At 42.5% G+C, this 16,217-nt stretch overlaps 1 long non-coding RNA gene across 4 annotated transcripts in view; it reads left to right on the forward strand.

The window, feature by feature from the left end:
• LOC308610661 overlaps window positions 1–16,217 on the forward strand; it is a 279,944-nt gene that overhangs the window by 4,451 nt on the left and 259,276 nt on the right. For all 4 annotated transcript variants that reach the window (XR_014014600.1, XR_014014601.1, XR_014014602.1 and 1 more), the window contains one exon: window positions 3,604–3,678. This is a non-coding gene — a long non-coding RNA (uncharacterized lncRNA). The remainder of the gene's footprint in view (window positions 1–3,603; window positions 3,679–16,217) is intronic.

Here is a 16,217-nt window from a genome sequence, read left to right on the forward strand (position 1 = left end):
AAGTCCAAGCTTGCTCTGCTTGCCGCACGACAGGCCATAAATCGGAGATGAGGTGTTGAGGCAAGGAATATGACTTTATTCGGAAAGCCAGCAGACCGACAAGATGGCAGAGTAAAGTCTCAAAATCACCATCTTATCGGGGTTTGGGTGCCCGTTTCTTTTATAATACAGAGATGGGGAGGAGATGAGGAGGTAAAGTAAGAAGGCCATAGGTTTTGTGAATAGCCCCTCGAATGGCCAGCCTCGGGGAGGAGATGTGTTAATTTCTTCTTAATTGTAGCCATCCACAGGTGGAAGGAGTCCATATGTTTCCCTGAACAAAGGCACTTTGGTTTAACATTCAGACAGAGCGACAGGGTTCCCCGAGGCAGGCCATTATGTACAGGTACAGACAGTATCCTTTTAGTGAACAAAAGCAGCAGAAGGCAAAGGTTAAAGTAAAAGGAACAGATCCAACGTGTAGTCAGATTTGGCTCTTCCCTGTTACAATTCCCTACTGTCAATGTCCATCCCACAGTCTTGTGGATAAAAGGGGGTGATGGCCCTTCTAATTGCTTCGTCAGATGAATCTTTCCGGGAGTGTCCACCATTGGTGCCAATGTTCCAAACGTTGGGTTTTTGTTTTTTTTGTTCCTCTCTGGAAAGTGTGTCCTTTACACCTGTAGCCTTAAAAAAATATTCTCAGCCTAAAAGTTGAGAGTTATGATCGCTTTGATGGGAATTTTGAGGGCTTCAAGCCTGGGAGGCAGCATCTCAAGTTAAGGAATTTAGCACTTTTCTATGTACGGGAAGATGCAAGAGTCTGGGCTCACTGAAATCAGTCATTTGATATGTACCTCAGCTATCCGGGGCCTGTATCCTATATTCTCATATCCTGAGTTTCGTCAGGGCTCACCGGCTCACGTTGGGGGGCTGTAGTCGCTAATGACTGATGTGTGAGGAAATATTCCATTTCTCAGATCCTCTCCTCTTGGTCAGGATTTTTTTTTTTTTTTTTTTTTTTGCTGTACGCGGGCCTCTCACTGCTGCGGCCTCCCCCGCCGTGGAGCACAGGCTCCGGACGCACAGGCCCAGCAGCCATGGCTCACGGGCCCAGCCACTCCACAGCATGCGGGATCCTCCCGGACCGGGGCACGAACCCGTGTCCGCTGCATTGGCAGGCGGACTCTCAACCACTGTGCCACCGGGGAAGCCCTTGGTCAGGATTTTGACCAATATTTGGGAGACATTTCAGGATCAAATTTTGTCCCACGGCGCTGGGAGGCTCATCCCAGGTCAGGGGAGAATTCTTGTTATGCCACTCCAGGTGCTAGTTTTTGGATTAGGCCCTATTGATAATTAAAGATCTTCTGGATCCTCTATCTAATTATGATCCAGGAGACATTTTCCCTTGTTGCTTTCTCTTGTACCTAGAATCACACTATTACAATTATTTCATGTTATAAATGTGGTCTATTTCCTCAAGATGTTTAGCCATTGAAGTATTGTTGGAGGCCTGGTTACATACTGGGTAAGAGACTGGAAGAGACACCAATCTTATAAAGTAGACAGGATATAAGTAATGCAGCTAGTACCGTTAACAAAGACACAGTACAGCAGGGAGACACAAAGAGCAAACAATCTGGAAACAAAGAACAATGATCAGTATAACTACTTGTAATCCAATAGCAATAGCGAGCGACCAGAGGTACCATAACTGATTTAGTGAGCCATCCGCTGTTTCAGTGTACCAGCAGTGCGTACTTAGACATGCATGGCTTAATCTTCGAGACAAGCATATGCTACTGGCAGGACCACCCATGTAGAGAGAAAAAGATAAATGTTTCAATTCTGCTTACAAGGGTATAATTTAACAAATTACTGTAAGTCATAATTAGTTTAAGGGGAGCGTTTTGCTTACACCTGGAAAACACAGATTTAAAACAGTCATTTTTCAGATAGAAACCATAAAAATTATAACCAAAATTATAACCATAATTATAACCCTTTTACCCAGGCATGTGCAACTAATCATTTTTGTTAACAGCTTTATGAAGCCATCAGGTTTCCCATTAGAATTCTTCAAGTTCTTACCCAGTTCACCTTTATGGTTTGAAAATCAGAAACTTGTATTTATCCAAAGGTCCTTTCTATAAATCTTCTTGAAGAGGAAGCATTTTTGCAAAGGCATCAGAGTGAAACCATAACTGTCTACAATGGCGAAAGACTTAAGAAGGCACGTTTAAATCTGATGACAGTGCAATTGACAAAGTAACGTGGTTACTGCGGTGACATGCAACACTTTCAGATAATAAAGAGAATTCTGACTGGTAACATTTTACCAGGACATACCAAATTTTAGGAACTCCATATAATCTGTAGAATACCTGTGTCACTTGGCATACAATATAACCTAAGAAGATTTATTGCTTATTTGACAACACTTCCCGTGTAATTCAACCTAATTAGTTAATATCTCTCTTTGGGGTGTTTCAAGGGCCCTTTGAAGCACCCCAAAGTTAGCTAGAGGTCAAAGGAACTTCATTATAATTTGATTTGGGAAGTTTTGTCAAAAAAATAAGAAAAGAGTTTAAAACAGTCAGATAGGGTCACATGTCACTGTGAAACAATAGTTATTCACTTAGCCAAAGTAACAATAAAAGATTTCAAAGGCAAGTACAGAACAGATCTCTTAAAAGGTAGAAAAACTTAAAATCTGGTATCAAAGGCAGTCCAAAATCTTAAGAAACCTTGTCTTCTTAACAGAGAGAAAAGCGAAATTCAAGTTGTGCACCAGCTTACTTTTAAAATGTATTTACTCAATTAAACTTATTTTAAACTTAGTCCTGACCACGTACAGAACTCTTTTTTTCAGGGTCCACTTTCCATAAACGTCCTGTCACTTACTTTAGCACAATTCTGACTTTCAAGTGGTCAAATACCTGGAGAGATTAATTTTAGATAGATCTTCCTAAAAGATAAGTATTTTAAAAAGTTCACCTAAAGCTCTTATCTCATTTGCCTTTTCTTTCCTTAAAAGTTTCTTCACATCAAGTTATTTCCTTGCTGACAAATTTGCAACAAATATAACAAGATTTTATTTAGCTTATATTAAAGCTAGGCACACTAAAAGTATTATACTTAATGTTGATGACTCTAACAGTATGTCTATATTAATTAGATCAACAAATGAACGTTAATACCAGGTCTTAATTAATACTGAATATTTCCCAGTTCACATGAACCTGAAGGTCATTTAGCTCAGTTTCTCTTGTATTTAGAATAGTTTGGTGTGTAAGTGCATACTTTTCTTTAAGCCAATTAAATAGAGCTCATCCACAAATCAACCTCAGCAATGTTATCCAAAGACAAAGACACATACAAGGACACAAACATACAGAGACGTCATGGTTGTCATTTCAGAATTTCAGCACTGAGTCAGGTACAGCCATGTGAAGCCCATCAGTTTACAAAGAGAGGTTGGATTCAAATTAGGTTTCTGGCAGATGGAACAAATCAAACTCACTTGTCTAGATGGCTGAATTTTTACAGAAAAGACACTTAGGTTTTTTTATTTATCCTTGATAAGTCAGTTTCTAAATTACTTTACCCTCTTTCAAAAAGGTGCATTTTAAAAAGATGGCAGAGATGAGAGTTCCTGAGAAGACCAGAAAGGACGTTTGCATCTCAAAGATACAGGCAAGTTTTTCCTAGGATGACTTTGTTTCCCCTTTGTTTAATATTTACAAGCCTCTTAAGATAAACAGGGAGGGTTTGGGGAGTGGTATCTATTGGAGAGTCAATCAACTCGTTCCCCACTGTCAAAGTTCCCTGGGGCTCCTGTGGGGCAGTTAGAATCGGACGCCTCAAGTCCAAGGGAGTCCCCTGGCCTCTTATAGGATGTCCGCACAAGGGAACTTGCCCTGCCGTGGATGTGGCTCCCGGTCCAAATTGGGTGGCCTGTGGAGTCTTCGATGGTGATACTAAATCAGGCTCCTGTCCTCTGGGGGTTAACACAGAAACTTCTATTTGATCCCCGTGGGTAGGGGAAACAGGAGGTGGTGAATATGATGGCGGCATGGGGGGAGGGTGGGCAGTTGGAAGAACTGCCGGTGCAGCTTGCTGTTTTGCAAAACACTTCTAACTTTAGCGAGATCCTATAAAAATTGAGTGAGCCATTTAGGGGCTACCGCCCTTCTGATCCTATATTTTGGGTCCACACCCTATTACAATAGTATACCATGTCTTTCTTAGTCATAGGCTCAGGGCTATGTTACACCCATTTATCTACTATAGGCCCCAAAGGGCTCTCCTTCAGGGTAGATGGAGTATATCCCATTTTGTACTTCCCATTTTGTACACCAAAACGCAAAAGACGCAAACAAATTCTGGCATCAGTGCACACAAAACCAAGACCAAAACCAACGAACCAGTTCCCAGATCGGTTCTGAGGGGGTGTAGTGGTGTAGAGAGCAGCCGTCTGGTGCAGAAGCCCACAGGCAGCTAGGAGGAGCTGTGTTAGTCCAAAGGCTTCGGGACACATAGTCCATTCTCAGCCCAGAAGGAGCAGCCAGGGGGAACCAGTGGGAGAGCTTGACTAATTGAGCTTTGTGCCTGCTATAAAGCTTATTGTTTAGCTCTTCGCCAGTAAACTATGGAGGGTTTGTACATGGCTGCATAAATGGGTCTAAGAATGATGGACAAGTGTGGTATTTGTTGCCTCCAAAGTGTGGAGAGACCTAAGTAAGCCGTGTTGGGCTTGCTATAGTGTGTTGGGGGGCTGAATAGTTAACAGCTGAGGTTTAGCTGCAAGAGGAATTTCCTGGCTTTTAGAGGATCAGTTAATGCCCAGAAATTTAATAGTTGTGGACAGCCCTTGAATTTTATGTGGGGCAATAAATAGCCCACCTGTATGTTATAGATGGGTCACCAACCATGTTAGGGCCTTGTGCACCAGTCTCCTGAGGGGCTCTGGATTAGAACATCAGTATAGTGCCAGACGGTGCAAGGGGACACCAGGTCTTGCCATCAAAGACTGTGGGCAATAGCTGGGCTGTTAAGATAGCCAGTAGGCAGACAGGTTAAAACATACTGGGTGCCTTCTGAAGTAAAAGTAGACTGCAGCTGGGACTCCTTAATAACTGGTACTGAATAGAACATAATAGCTAGATTGTCACAGCAAAGTAATTCCCTGGAGCCCTTTGGATATCCTTAATGAACTGGACAGTGTTGGAAATGGGAGCCTTAAGAGTGGGGATCAGCATTTATATTTCAGTAGTTGATTATAAGGCACCACTGATTAATAGCAGGCTTTAACAGCAGCCAAATGGGGAAATTGAAAAGGAGAAATGGTGTGTTTAATGACTTCTTTTTTTCATAAATTCTGAATTATGGGCTGCAATCCCATAGCCCCCTGTCATACATGTTATTGGGGGATATTTACTGTCCTAGGTGGCAGTCTTATGGGCTCCCAATTTCAGCTTCCACCAGGAAGGCCAGGAATTTGGGTTTGTTCCAAATGGCGTTGCAGTATATCAAGGCATCCATAGCTGTAACGGGAAAGGGTGGGGCCAGAGGGGCTACCACCCCTAAAAGATTTTTAATAAAGATTGTTTCAGTAGTGACATTCAATGGAAGTTGAATGCTTTCTACTCCCCTGACTACTATGCCTTGTAATCTAAAGTGTGGCCCTTGCTTATAATTGGAGGGGTTCCCAGGAGGCACTGTAATTTGAGCTCCAGTTGCCAATGAGAGCCATAAGAAAAGTTGTTGATGTGTGTCCCACGGATAATTAGAGAAGTATATGGGCAAGTGTGCCAGAGGAGGGCCACGCTCCAGGGATCTGCCAGGTCCCTAAGGCACAGGCCTTGGCAGAGGTCAGGGTACAGGATTCGGAGAGGTGCCAGCTGCCCATCACTCCAGTCTCCTGAAGAGTCTGCAGCGCCTGAGCAAAAATTTCCAACGTGTGCTTGGGCGGTCTCGAGTTTACGTCATTAGGGACCCCCGATCTCCAGAGCTGCCAATACAGCGAGGTCTGTCAGTCATCTCATGAAGGATGGAGCTGTGTGATGGCACCACCCCTTGGTGGAGACCGGTAAGGGTCCCAGAAGTCCCTATATCCCTTAAGCGTCCTCTGCTGGGTTCCTGGCCAATGGGGCAGCGGGGCCCATGTGCGAGATTTGGGGCTTCAGAAAAATTATCTTTTTCGTATCCAGCTACAACATGGATGCAGCCCCATGCCTGTTGGACTGTATCTGACGTTTCTTTTTTTTTTTTTTTTTGCGGTATGCGGGCCTCTCACTGTTGTGGCCTCTCCCGTTGCGGAGCACAGGCTCCGGATGCGCAGGCCCAGCGGCCATGGCTCACGGGCCCAGCCGCTCCGCGGCATATGGGATCCTCCCAGACCGGGGCACGAACCCGTATCCCCTGCATCGGCAGGCGGACTCTCAACCACTGCGCCACCAGGGAGGCCCTCTGACGTTTCTTTGAATTGTAACAGCATGGCTTTTTAATTAGGGGGAGCACCCTTCTCCCCCTTCCCTTGGACAAATTTTTTCTAGAAAAATTTGCCTTTCTATCATGGTATAGTTACATGTCTCTGTTTCTTGTTCATGCTGGTCATCCGATGTTTCGGTGCAATGGATGGTGACAGGGAACACCTGGAATGGAGTTTCCTCTTCCCTGACTCCTATGCTGCCACTTCCTGTTTAGGGTGTCCCAGTCAGCCTGGGTGGGGTCAAGGGATGATTTGCAACAGCAGCAAGAAATGCAGCAACATAGGAGGCACTTACCTCAGCGGCATTTGCCCGTTCAGGGTACCATGATGCCCCTGGTAGAGCTGCCTCTATCATCGGTTAGGGCTGTGTGGGGAACTCTTGGATGTATGTTTAGGGTATAGGATGGTTTGGGGTAATAGTAAAGCTGTGTAGAGACTGTGTATGTGTGATCTGGGGAGAGATGAGGGGCATGAGTGACTTTGTGAGTGTACGGTTGGTGTAGCATGGTGTGGCTGGGTGGTGGACTGCTTCTGGGTGTTTTGAGGCTATGTGTGCAGGCATTTGAGAAGAGGTAGTGGTATGCATTTTAATGCTTTGTGTGTTGGATCTGTGTGTATTCAGAGTGCAGGGGTTATACACATGCTCATCCTGTAGGGTAAGAGTTCAGGGAGTGTATTTTTGATGCGGAGGAATTTGCAGAGATTGGGGTTGTCAGTGTAAATTGGGGCTGCCAGCTGTGTGTGTATAATCAGGGGGTATGACAGAGGCTGTTTATAGTATCTCAAGAGGGAGATGGGTGTATGTTTGTATTGGGGGTGTGAGGTCATGATGTGTTCTGGGGGGAGTATTTAGGAGAAGGTTGGAAATATTGTGTCTCTCTGATGGTATTTTGTGTTTGTCTCAGCTTCTGAGGCATTGTACATATGTGGATGTTGACAGCTGTGTGGGGACTGTATGTGTTCTATTTGGATTTTGGGGGTTGTGTCTTATATTAAGAAGTATGTGAGTTAGGTTTGAATATATTTGGCTATTGTTGAAGGGTTTGTGTGTTTGCATTGAGGGGTTATATGGGGTTGGGTGGATTTTTGTGGGGTATGAGGATTTAGGTGTTTGATTATCAGGGGCCGTTGGGGGTGAGTTTTTGTATTCAAGACCGTGGCTGTGATTTTATTGGGGTTTGTAGTGCATGTATATTGGAGCAGGAGGGTTCTGGGCACACAGTCAGGCATCTGCTTATAAGTAGGGAGTTTGTGTGTTTGAGGATGTTTGGAGCTCTGTGGGGCTGTGTGATGGTGGCACAGGCGACTGTGGGCAGGTGGAGTGTGTGTTGGGCTGGAAGGGAAACTCGAGGGCCTGTTGGGGACTGTGAGGCGCCCATGTGAACACCCACGTGGACTGACCTTTGTTCCTTCTGATCTTCTATGGCTTGTACGCATCCTGATCTTCTGTGGCAGCTACTCCCCTGGAATGGTCAGTGATACTCTGCTCATTCTTAGCCAGATGAGTCAGGAAATGTCACTTCCTCTGGCAGCTGGATGTGCCTCTTGGAAGTGAGTGGTCCTGGGTCCAGGGTGCAGGACTGGTGGACAGATGCAGAGTGAAGCTGATTCCCCCATGAGCCCTCTCCTCAGTGAGGTGGCCAGGAGGTCAGGGCTGTATCTCCAGAAGGTCAGACATGGCCAGTGCTCTCTAGAATGTGCTGGAGAGGCCAACTCGTTGAACGCACCCTGCCAGGACATAAACAGACCCCGAGGACAATTCCTAAGGGAGAAGTCTATACCTGCCCATCTTCCACTTTCTCCTTTGGATGGCCTCTACCACAAGGTAAAAGCTAAGCCCCCTCACACGGCCTTTCTTGGCCTGGTCTTACTGACCGGCCAGTCTCTCCCCACATCCTGGCTCACTATGGGCCCTCTGGTGATACCAGCAAGAGGGCCCCCTGCATGTCAGTTCTCACCTCCTTCCCTTGGCCCATGCTGCCCTTGCTGTTTGTCCTGCTCTTACTCCCCCAAGGCTGTTAAGTCACCCTGTCCAGGTGGGAGGGATCCATTGGAAATGCACATTTGAGTAATTACTGCATCACCTGAGTCTCCAGCATGTGCCAGGCACTATGACGCTTGCCAAATCCACAAAAACCCCACAAAGCGGATATGCTATTAGTTGCACTTTGCAGGTGATGATGCTGAGGTTCAGAGGTGAGCAACCATGACCAAGTACCCTGTATGTACCAGAATATCAATCAGACTGGTCAACGTATCCAATAAAGCCAAACATTAGTCTGATCAGGACACCTAGATGCAAGGCTGTAAAGGCGCAAAATATGTCCCAGCACGAGAAAGAGCAGTGCCAAGTACCCCAGCAGAGAAGCAGTGTTCATATCTTGCTTTCTTAATTGAAATAACTGCACATCAACCCACAATTTCCTACTCTGTTAATAGGAGAAAAATACCAATGTGCGTTGTCCTGTAAAACTACCTCAAAAGAATATGTATGATCCCGAATGCTTTAGTAATGACCCCAAATCATCATCATGAAGTTGGGATACTTCTTAAAACACTGCAAGTCTTACACACTGGCATATAGAATCTGTAAAGTCAGTTCTTTGGGTAATGATGGTAGACAGAAGTGGCCCAGAAGGACAGAAGACAGAAAATAGAGCAGAAACTATTTGTCCAGAGGTGACAATGGGTCATAGCCAAGGTTCAAGCATTGCGAGGGAGGTGGTGAAAATAGTAATGGGCATAGAGTGTAATAAGTCAAGGATATCTAATGTAGTTTCTAATGAATGTTTGTGAAAGACATATAACTAAAAAGATAATAGGCTGGGAGGTGAAATAATACAAAACATTTGATATATTTTTTACAAGGATAAAAGAAGATAGAAATGAACATTAAAGAAGTAGGTCTTTAGAAATAGAAAATAGAAAAACTATAAGATGGTTAATAACCTCACAACATGATGAGGCAACTTAGATTTATTTTGTTTAAATAAATTGGTAGACTATATTTACAGTAGTTTTAAGTTTAAAGAGAATTTTTGAGCAGAGTATAGAGTTCCCATACACCCCCTCACATCTATTCCCCAAACCACAGTTTCCCGTATTATTAACGTCTTGCATTAGTGTGGGGCATTTTTTTACAATTGATGAGCCAATGTTCATACATTATTATTAACTAATATCCATAGTTTACATTACAGTTTACTCTGTTGTATATCCTATGGGTTTTGACGAATGTATGACAAGCATTGACCATTACAGTATCATACAGAATAGGTTAAGTGCCCTACGTTTTCCAGGATGTCATATAGCCGAAATCATACAGTATGTATCCATTTCAGGTTGGCATCTTTCATTTAGCAATATGCGTTTAGGGTTCCTCCATGTCTCTTCCATTTAGTACTCTTATAGCTCAAGGTGCCATAACATAATACTATAGGCTTAGTGACTTTAACAACTCACAGTTCTAGAGGCTTGGAAGTCTAAACTCATGGTGCTGGCCAATTCAGTGCCTGGTGAGGGCTCTCTTGCTGGCTTGCAGACAACTGTCTTTTCACTGTGTCCTCACATGTTGGAGAGAGACAGAAAACATTCTCTGGTTTCTTCTTATAGGGGCACTAATAGAGCCTAATCCTCAAGACATCATTTAATCTAATTACCTGCCAAAGGCCCCATCTCCAAATACCATCACTTTGTTAGAGCTTGAATGTATGAATTTTGGGGGGACAGAATTCAGTTGACAGTCTCATTCTTCTAACAGTATAAAATATGACTAATAAAGAAAGCTCATCATTAAATTATCTCTTTTCTAGCAATACATAGATATTTACTTGCTTTTTTAAACCATTTATATTTTTTATTTTTACATCTTTATTGGAATATAATTGCTTTACAATGGTGTGTCAGTCTCTGATTTATAACAAAGCGAATCAGTCATACATATACATATGTTCCCATATCTCTTCCCTCTTGCGTCTCCCTCCCTCCCACCCTCCCTATCCCACCCCTCTAGGTGGTCACAAAGCACCGAGCTGATCTCCCTGTGCCATGTGGCTGCTTCGCACTAGCTATCTATTTTACGTTTGGTAGTGTATATATGTCCATGCCACTTTCTCACTTTGTCACAGCTTCCCCTTCCCCTTCCCCATATCCTCAAGTCCATTCTCGAGTAGGTCTGTGTCTTTATTCCTGTCTTACCCCTAGGTTCTTCATGACATTTTTTTTACATATTAATTGGAGTATAATTGCTTTACAATGGTGTGTTAGTTTCTGTTTTATAACAAAGTGAATCAGCTATACATATACATATGTTCCCATATCTCTTCCCTCTTGCGTCTCCCTCCCTCCCACCCTCCCTATCCCACCCCTCCAGGTGGTCACAAAGCACCGATCTGATCTCCCTGTGCTATGCGGCTGCTTCCCACTAGCTAGCGACCTTATATTTGGTTGTGTATCACAGCTTACCCTTCCCCCTCCCCATATCCTCAAGTCCATTCTCTACTAGGTCTGTGTCTTTTTTTTTTTTTTTTCGGTACGCGGGCCTCTCACTATTGTGGCCTCTCCCGTTGCGGAGCACAGGCTCCGGACGCGCAGGCTCAGAGGCCATGGCTCACGGGCCCAGCCACTCCGCGGCATGTGGCATCTTCCTGGACCGGGGCACGAACCCGTGTCCCCTGCATCGGCAGGCAGACTCTCAACCACTGCACCACCAGGGAAGCCCCAGGTCTGTGTCTTTATTCCTGTCTTACCCCTAGGTTCTTCATGACACTTTTTTTCTTAAATTCCATATATATGTGTTAGCATACGGTATTTGTCTTTCTCTTTCTGACTTACTTCACTCTGTATGACAGACTCTAGGTCCATCCACCTCACTACAAATAACTCAATTTCATTTCTTTTTATGGTTGAGTAATATTCCATTGTATATATGTGCCACATCTTCTTTATCCATTCATCTGATGATGGACACTTAGGTTGTTTCCATCTCCGGGCTATTGTAAATAGAGCTGCAATGAACATTTTGGTACATGACTCTTTTTGAATTATGGTTTCCCCAGGGTATATGCCCAGTAGTGGGATTGCTGGGTCATATGGTAGTTCTATTTGTAGTTTTTTAAGGAACCTCCATACTGTTCTCCATAGTGGCTGTACCAATTCACATTCCCACCAGCAGTGCAAGAGTGTTCCCTTTTCTCCACACCCTCTCCAGCATTTATTGTTTGTAGATTTTTTGATGATGGCCATTCTGACTGGTGTGAGATGATATCTCATTGTTGTTTTGAGTTGCATTTCTCTAATGATTAATGGTGTTGAGCATTCTTTCATCTGTTTGTTGGCAGTCTATATATCTTCTTTGGAGAAACGTCTATTTAGGTCTTCTGCCCATTTTTGGATTGGGTTGTTTGTTTTTTGGTTATTGAGCTGCATGGGCTGCTTATAAATTTTGGAGATTAATCCTTTGTCCGTTGCTTCATTTGCAAATATTTTCTCCCATTCTGAGGGTTGTCTTTTGGTCTTGTTTATGGTTTCCTTTGCTGTGCAAAAGCTTTGAAGTTTCATTAGGTCCCATTTGTTTATCTTTGTTTTTATTTCCATTTCTCTAGGAGGTGGGTCCAAAAGGATCTTGCTGTGATTTATGTCATGGAGTGTTCTGCCTATGTTTTCCTCTAAGAGTTTGATAGTTTCTGGCCTTACATTTAGGTCTTTAATCCATTTTGAGCTTATTTTTGTGTATGGTGTTAGGGAGTGATCGAATCTCATACTTTTACATGTCCCTGTCCAGTTTTCTCAGCACCACTTATTGAAGAGGCTGTCCTTTCTCCACTGTACATTCCTGCCTCCTTTATCAAATATAAGGGGACCATATGTGCGTGGGTTTACCTCTGGGCTTTCTATCCTGTTCCATTGATCTATATTTCTGTTTTTGTGCCAGTACCATACTGTCTTGATTACTGTAGCTTTGTAGTATAGTCTGAAGTCAGGGAGCCTGATTCCTCCAGCTCCATTTTACGTTCTCAAGATTGCTTTGGCTGTTCAGGGTCTTTTGTGTTTCCATACAAATTGTGATATTTTTTGCTCTAGTTCTGTGAAAAATGCCAGTGGTAGTTTGATAGGGATTGCATTGAATCTGTAGATTGCTTTGGGTAGTAGAGTCATTTTCACAATGTTGATTCTTCCCATCCAAGAACATGGTATATCTCTCCATCTATTTGTATCATCTTTAATTTCTTTCATCAGTGTCTTATAATTTTCTGCATACAGGTCTTTTGTCTCCTTAGGTAGGTTTATTCCTAGAAATTTTATTCTTTTTGTTGCAGTGGTAAATGGGAGTGTTTCCTTGATTTCACTTTCAGATTTTTCATCATTAGTGTATAGGAATGCCAGAGATTTCTGTGCATTAATTTTGTATCCTGCTACTTTACCAAATTCATTGATTAGCTCTAGTAGTTTTCTGGTAGCATTTTTAGGATTCTCTATTTATAGTATCATGTCATCTGCAAACAGTGACAGCTTTACTTCTTCTTTTCCGATTTGGATTCCTTTTATTTCCTTTTCTTCTCTGATTGCTGTGGCTAAAACTTCCAAAACTGTGTTGAATAAGAGTGGTGAGAGTGGGCAACCTTGTTTTGTTCCTGATCTTACTGGAAACGCTTTCAGTTTTTCACCATTGAGGACGATGTTGGCTGTGGGTTTGTCATATATGGCCTTTATTATGTTGAGGAAAGTTCCCTCTATGCCTACTTTCTGCAGGTTTTTTATCATAAATGGGTGTTGAGTTTTGTCGAAAGCTTTCTCTGCATCGATTGAGATGATCATATGGTTTTTCTCCTTCAATTTGTTAATGTGGTGTATCACGTTGATTGATTTGCGTATATTGAAGAATGCTTGCATTCCTGGAATAAACCCCACTTGATCATGGTGTATGATCCTTTTAATGTGCTGTTGGATTCTGTTTGCTAGTATTTTGTTGAGGATTTTTGCATCCATGTTCATCAGTGATATTGGCCTGTAGTTTTCTTTCTTTGTGACATCCTTGTCTGGTTTTGGTATCAGGGTGATGGTGGCCTTGTAGAATGAGTTTGGGAGTGTTCCTCCTTCTGCTATATTTTGGAAGAGTTTGAGAAGGATAGGTGTTAGCTTTTCTCTAAATGTTTGATAGAATTCACCTGTGAAGCCATCTGGTCCTGGGTTTTTGTTTGTTGGAAGATTTTTTTTTTTTTTTTTTTTTTTGCGGTACGCGGGCCTCTCACTGCTCTGGCCTCTCCCGTTGTGGAGCGCAGGCTCAGAGGCCATGGCTCACGGGCCCAGCCGCTCCGCGGCATGTGGGATCTTCCCGGACTGGGGCACGAACCCGTGTCCCCTGCATCGGCAGGCGGACTCTCAACCATTGCGCCACCGGGGAAGCCCCTGTTGGAAGATTTTTAAGCACAGTTTCAATTTCAGTGCTTGTGATTGGTCTGTTCATATTTTCTATTTCTTCCTGATTCAGTCTTGGCAGGTTGTGCATTTCTAAGAATTTGTCCATTTCTTCCAGGTTGTCCATTTTATTGGCATAGAGTTGCTTGTAGTAATCTCTCCTGAGCTTTTGTATTTCTGCAGTGTCAGTTGTTACTTCTCCTTTTTCATTTCTAATTCTATTGATTTGAGTCTTCTCCCTTTTTTTCTTGATGAGTCTGGCTAATGGTTTATCAATTTTGTTTATCTTCTCAAAGAACCAGCTTTTAGTTTTATTGATCTTTGCTATCGTTTCCTTCATTTCTTTTTCACTTATTTCTGATCTGATTTTTATGATTTCTTTCCTTCTGCTAACTTTGGGGTTTTTTTGTTCTTCTTTCTCTAATTGCTTTAGGTGCAAGTTTAGGTTGTTTATTCGACATGTTTCCTGTTTCTTAAGGTAGGATTGTATTGCTAAAAACTTCCCTCTTAGAACTGCTTTTGCTGCCTCTCCTAGGTTTTGGGTTGTCGTGTCTCCATTGTCATTTGTTTCTAGGTATTTTTTGATTTCCTCTTTGATTTCTTCAGTGATCACTTCGTTATTAAGTAGTGTATTGTTTGGCCTCCATGTGTTTGTATTTTTTACAGCTCTTTTCCTGTAATTGATATCTAGTCTCATAGCATTGTGGTCGGAAAAGATACTTGATACAATTTCAATTTTCTTAAATTTACCAAGGCTTGATTTGTGACCCAAGATATGATCTATCCTGGAGAATGTTCCATGAGCACTTGAGAAAAATGTGTATTCTTTTGTTTTTGGATGGAATGTCCTATAAATACCAGTTAAGTCCATCATGTTTAATGTATCATTTAAAGCTTGTGTTTCCTTATTTATTTTCATTTTGGATGATCTGTCCATTGGTGAAAGTGGGGTGTTAAAGTTCCCTACTATGAATGTGCTACTGTCGATTTCCCCTTTTATGGCTGTTAGTATTTGCCTTATGTATTGAGGTGCTCCTATGTTGGGTGCCTAAATATTTACAATTGTTATATCTTCTTCTTGGATCGATCCCTTGATCATTAGGTAGTGTCCTTCTTTGTCTCTTCTAATAGTCTTTATTTTAAAGTCTATTTCGACTGATATGAGAACTGCTACTCCAGCTTTCTTTTGGTTTCCATTTGCATGGAATATCTTTTTCCATCCCCTTACTTTCACTCTGTATGTGTCTCTAGGTCTGAAGTGGGTCTCTTGTCGACAGCATATATATGGGTCTTGTTTTTGTATCCATTCAGCCAATCTGTGTCTTTTGGTGGGAGCATTTAGTCCATTTACATTTGAGGTAATTATCGATATGTGTGTTCCTATTCCCATTTTCTTAATTGTTTTGGGTTCGTTATTGTAGGTCTTTTCCTTCTCTTGTGTTTCTTGCCTAGAGAAATTCCTTTAGCATTTGTTGTAAAGCTGGTTTGGTGGTGCTGAACCCTCTCAGCTTTTGCTTGTCTGTAAAGGTTTTAATTTCTCCATCAAATCTGAATGAGATCCTTGCTGGGTAGAGTAATCTTGGTTGCAGGTTTTTCTCCTTCAGCACTTTAAAAATGTCCTGCCAGTCCCTTCTTGCTTGCAGAGTTTCTGCTGAAAGATCAGCTGTTAACCTTATGGGGATTCCCTTGTGTGTCATTTGTTGTTTTTCCCTTGCTGCTTTTAATATGTTTTCTTTGTATTTAATGTTTGACAGTTTGATTAATATGTGTCTTGACGTGTTTCTCCTTGGATTTTTCCTGTATGGGACGCTCTGTGCTTCCTGGACTTGATTAGCTATTTCCTTTCCCATATTAGGGAAGTTTTCAACTATAATCTCTTCAAATATTTTCTCAGTCCCTTTCTTTTTCTCTTCTTCTTCTGGAACCCCTATAATTCGAATGTTGGTGCGTTTCATGTTGTCCCAGGGGTCTCTGAGACTGTCCTCAGTTCTTTTCATTCTTTTTTCTTTATTCTGCTCTGCAGTAGTTATTTCCACTATTTTATCTTCCAGGTCACTTATCCGTTCTTCTGCCTCAGTTATTCTGCTATTGATCCAATCTAGAGTATTTTTAATTTCACTTATTGTGTTGTTCAAAAAGAGGAAAAGGGGAAAAAATCATAAATCTTGCTCTCAAAGTCCACCTCCTCAAGTTGGGATGATTCCTTGTCTATCCATGTATTCCACAGATGCAGGGTACAAGTTGATTGTGGAGCTTTAATCCACTGCTTCTGAGGCTGCTGGCAGGGATTTTCCTTTCTCTTCTTTGTTCTCACAGCTCCCGGGTC

This window comes from Mesoplodon bidens (genome assembly GCF_964165515.1).
Source record: "Mesoplodon bidens genome assembly, chromosome: 2".
NCBI classification, from domain to species: Eukaryota; Metazoa; Chordata; class Mammalia; order Artiodactyla; family Ziphiidae; genus Mesoplodon; species Mesoplodon bidens.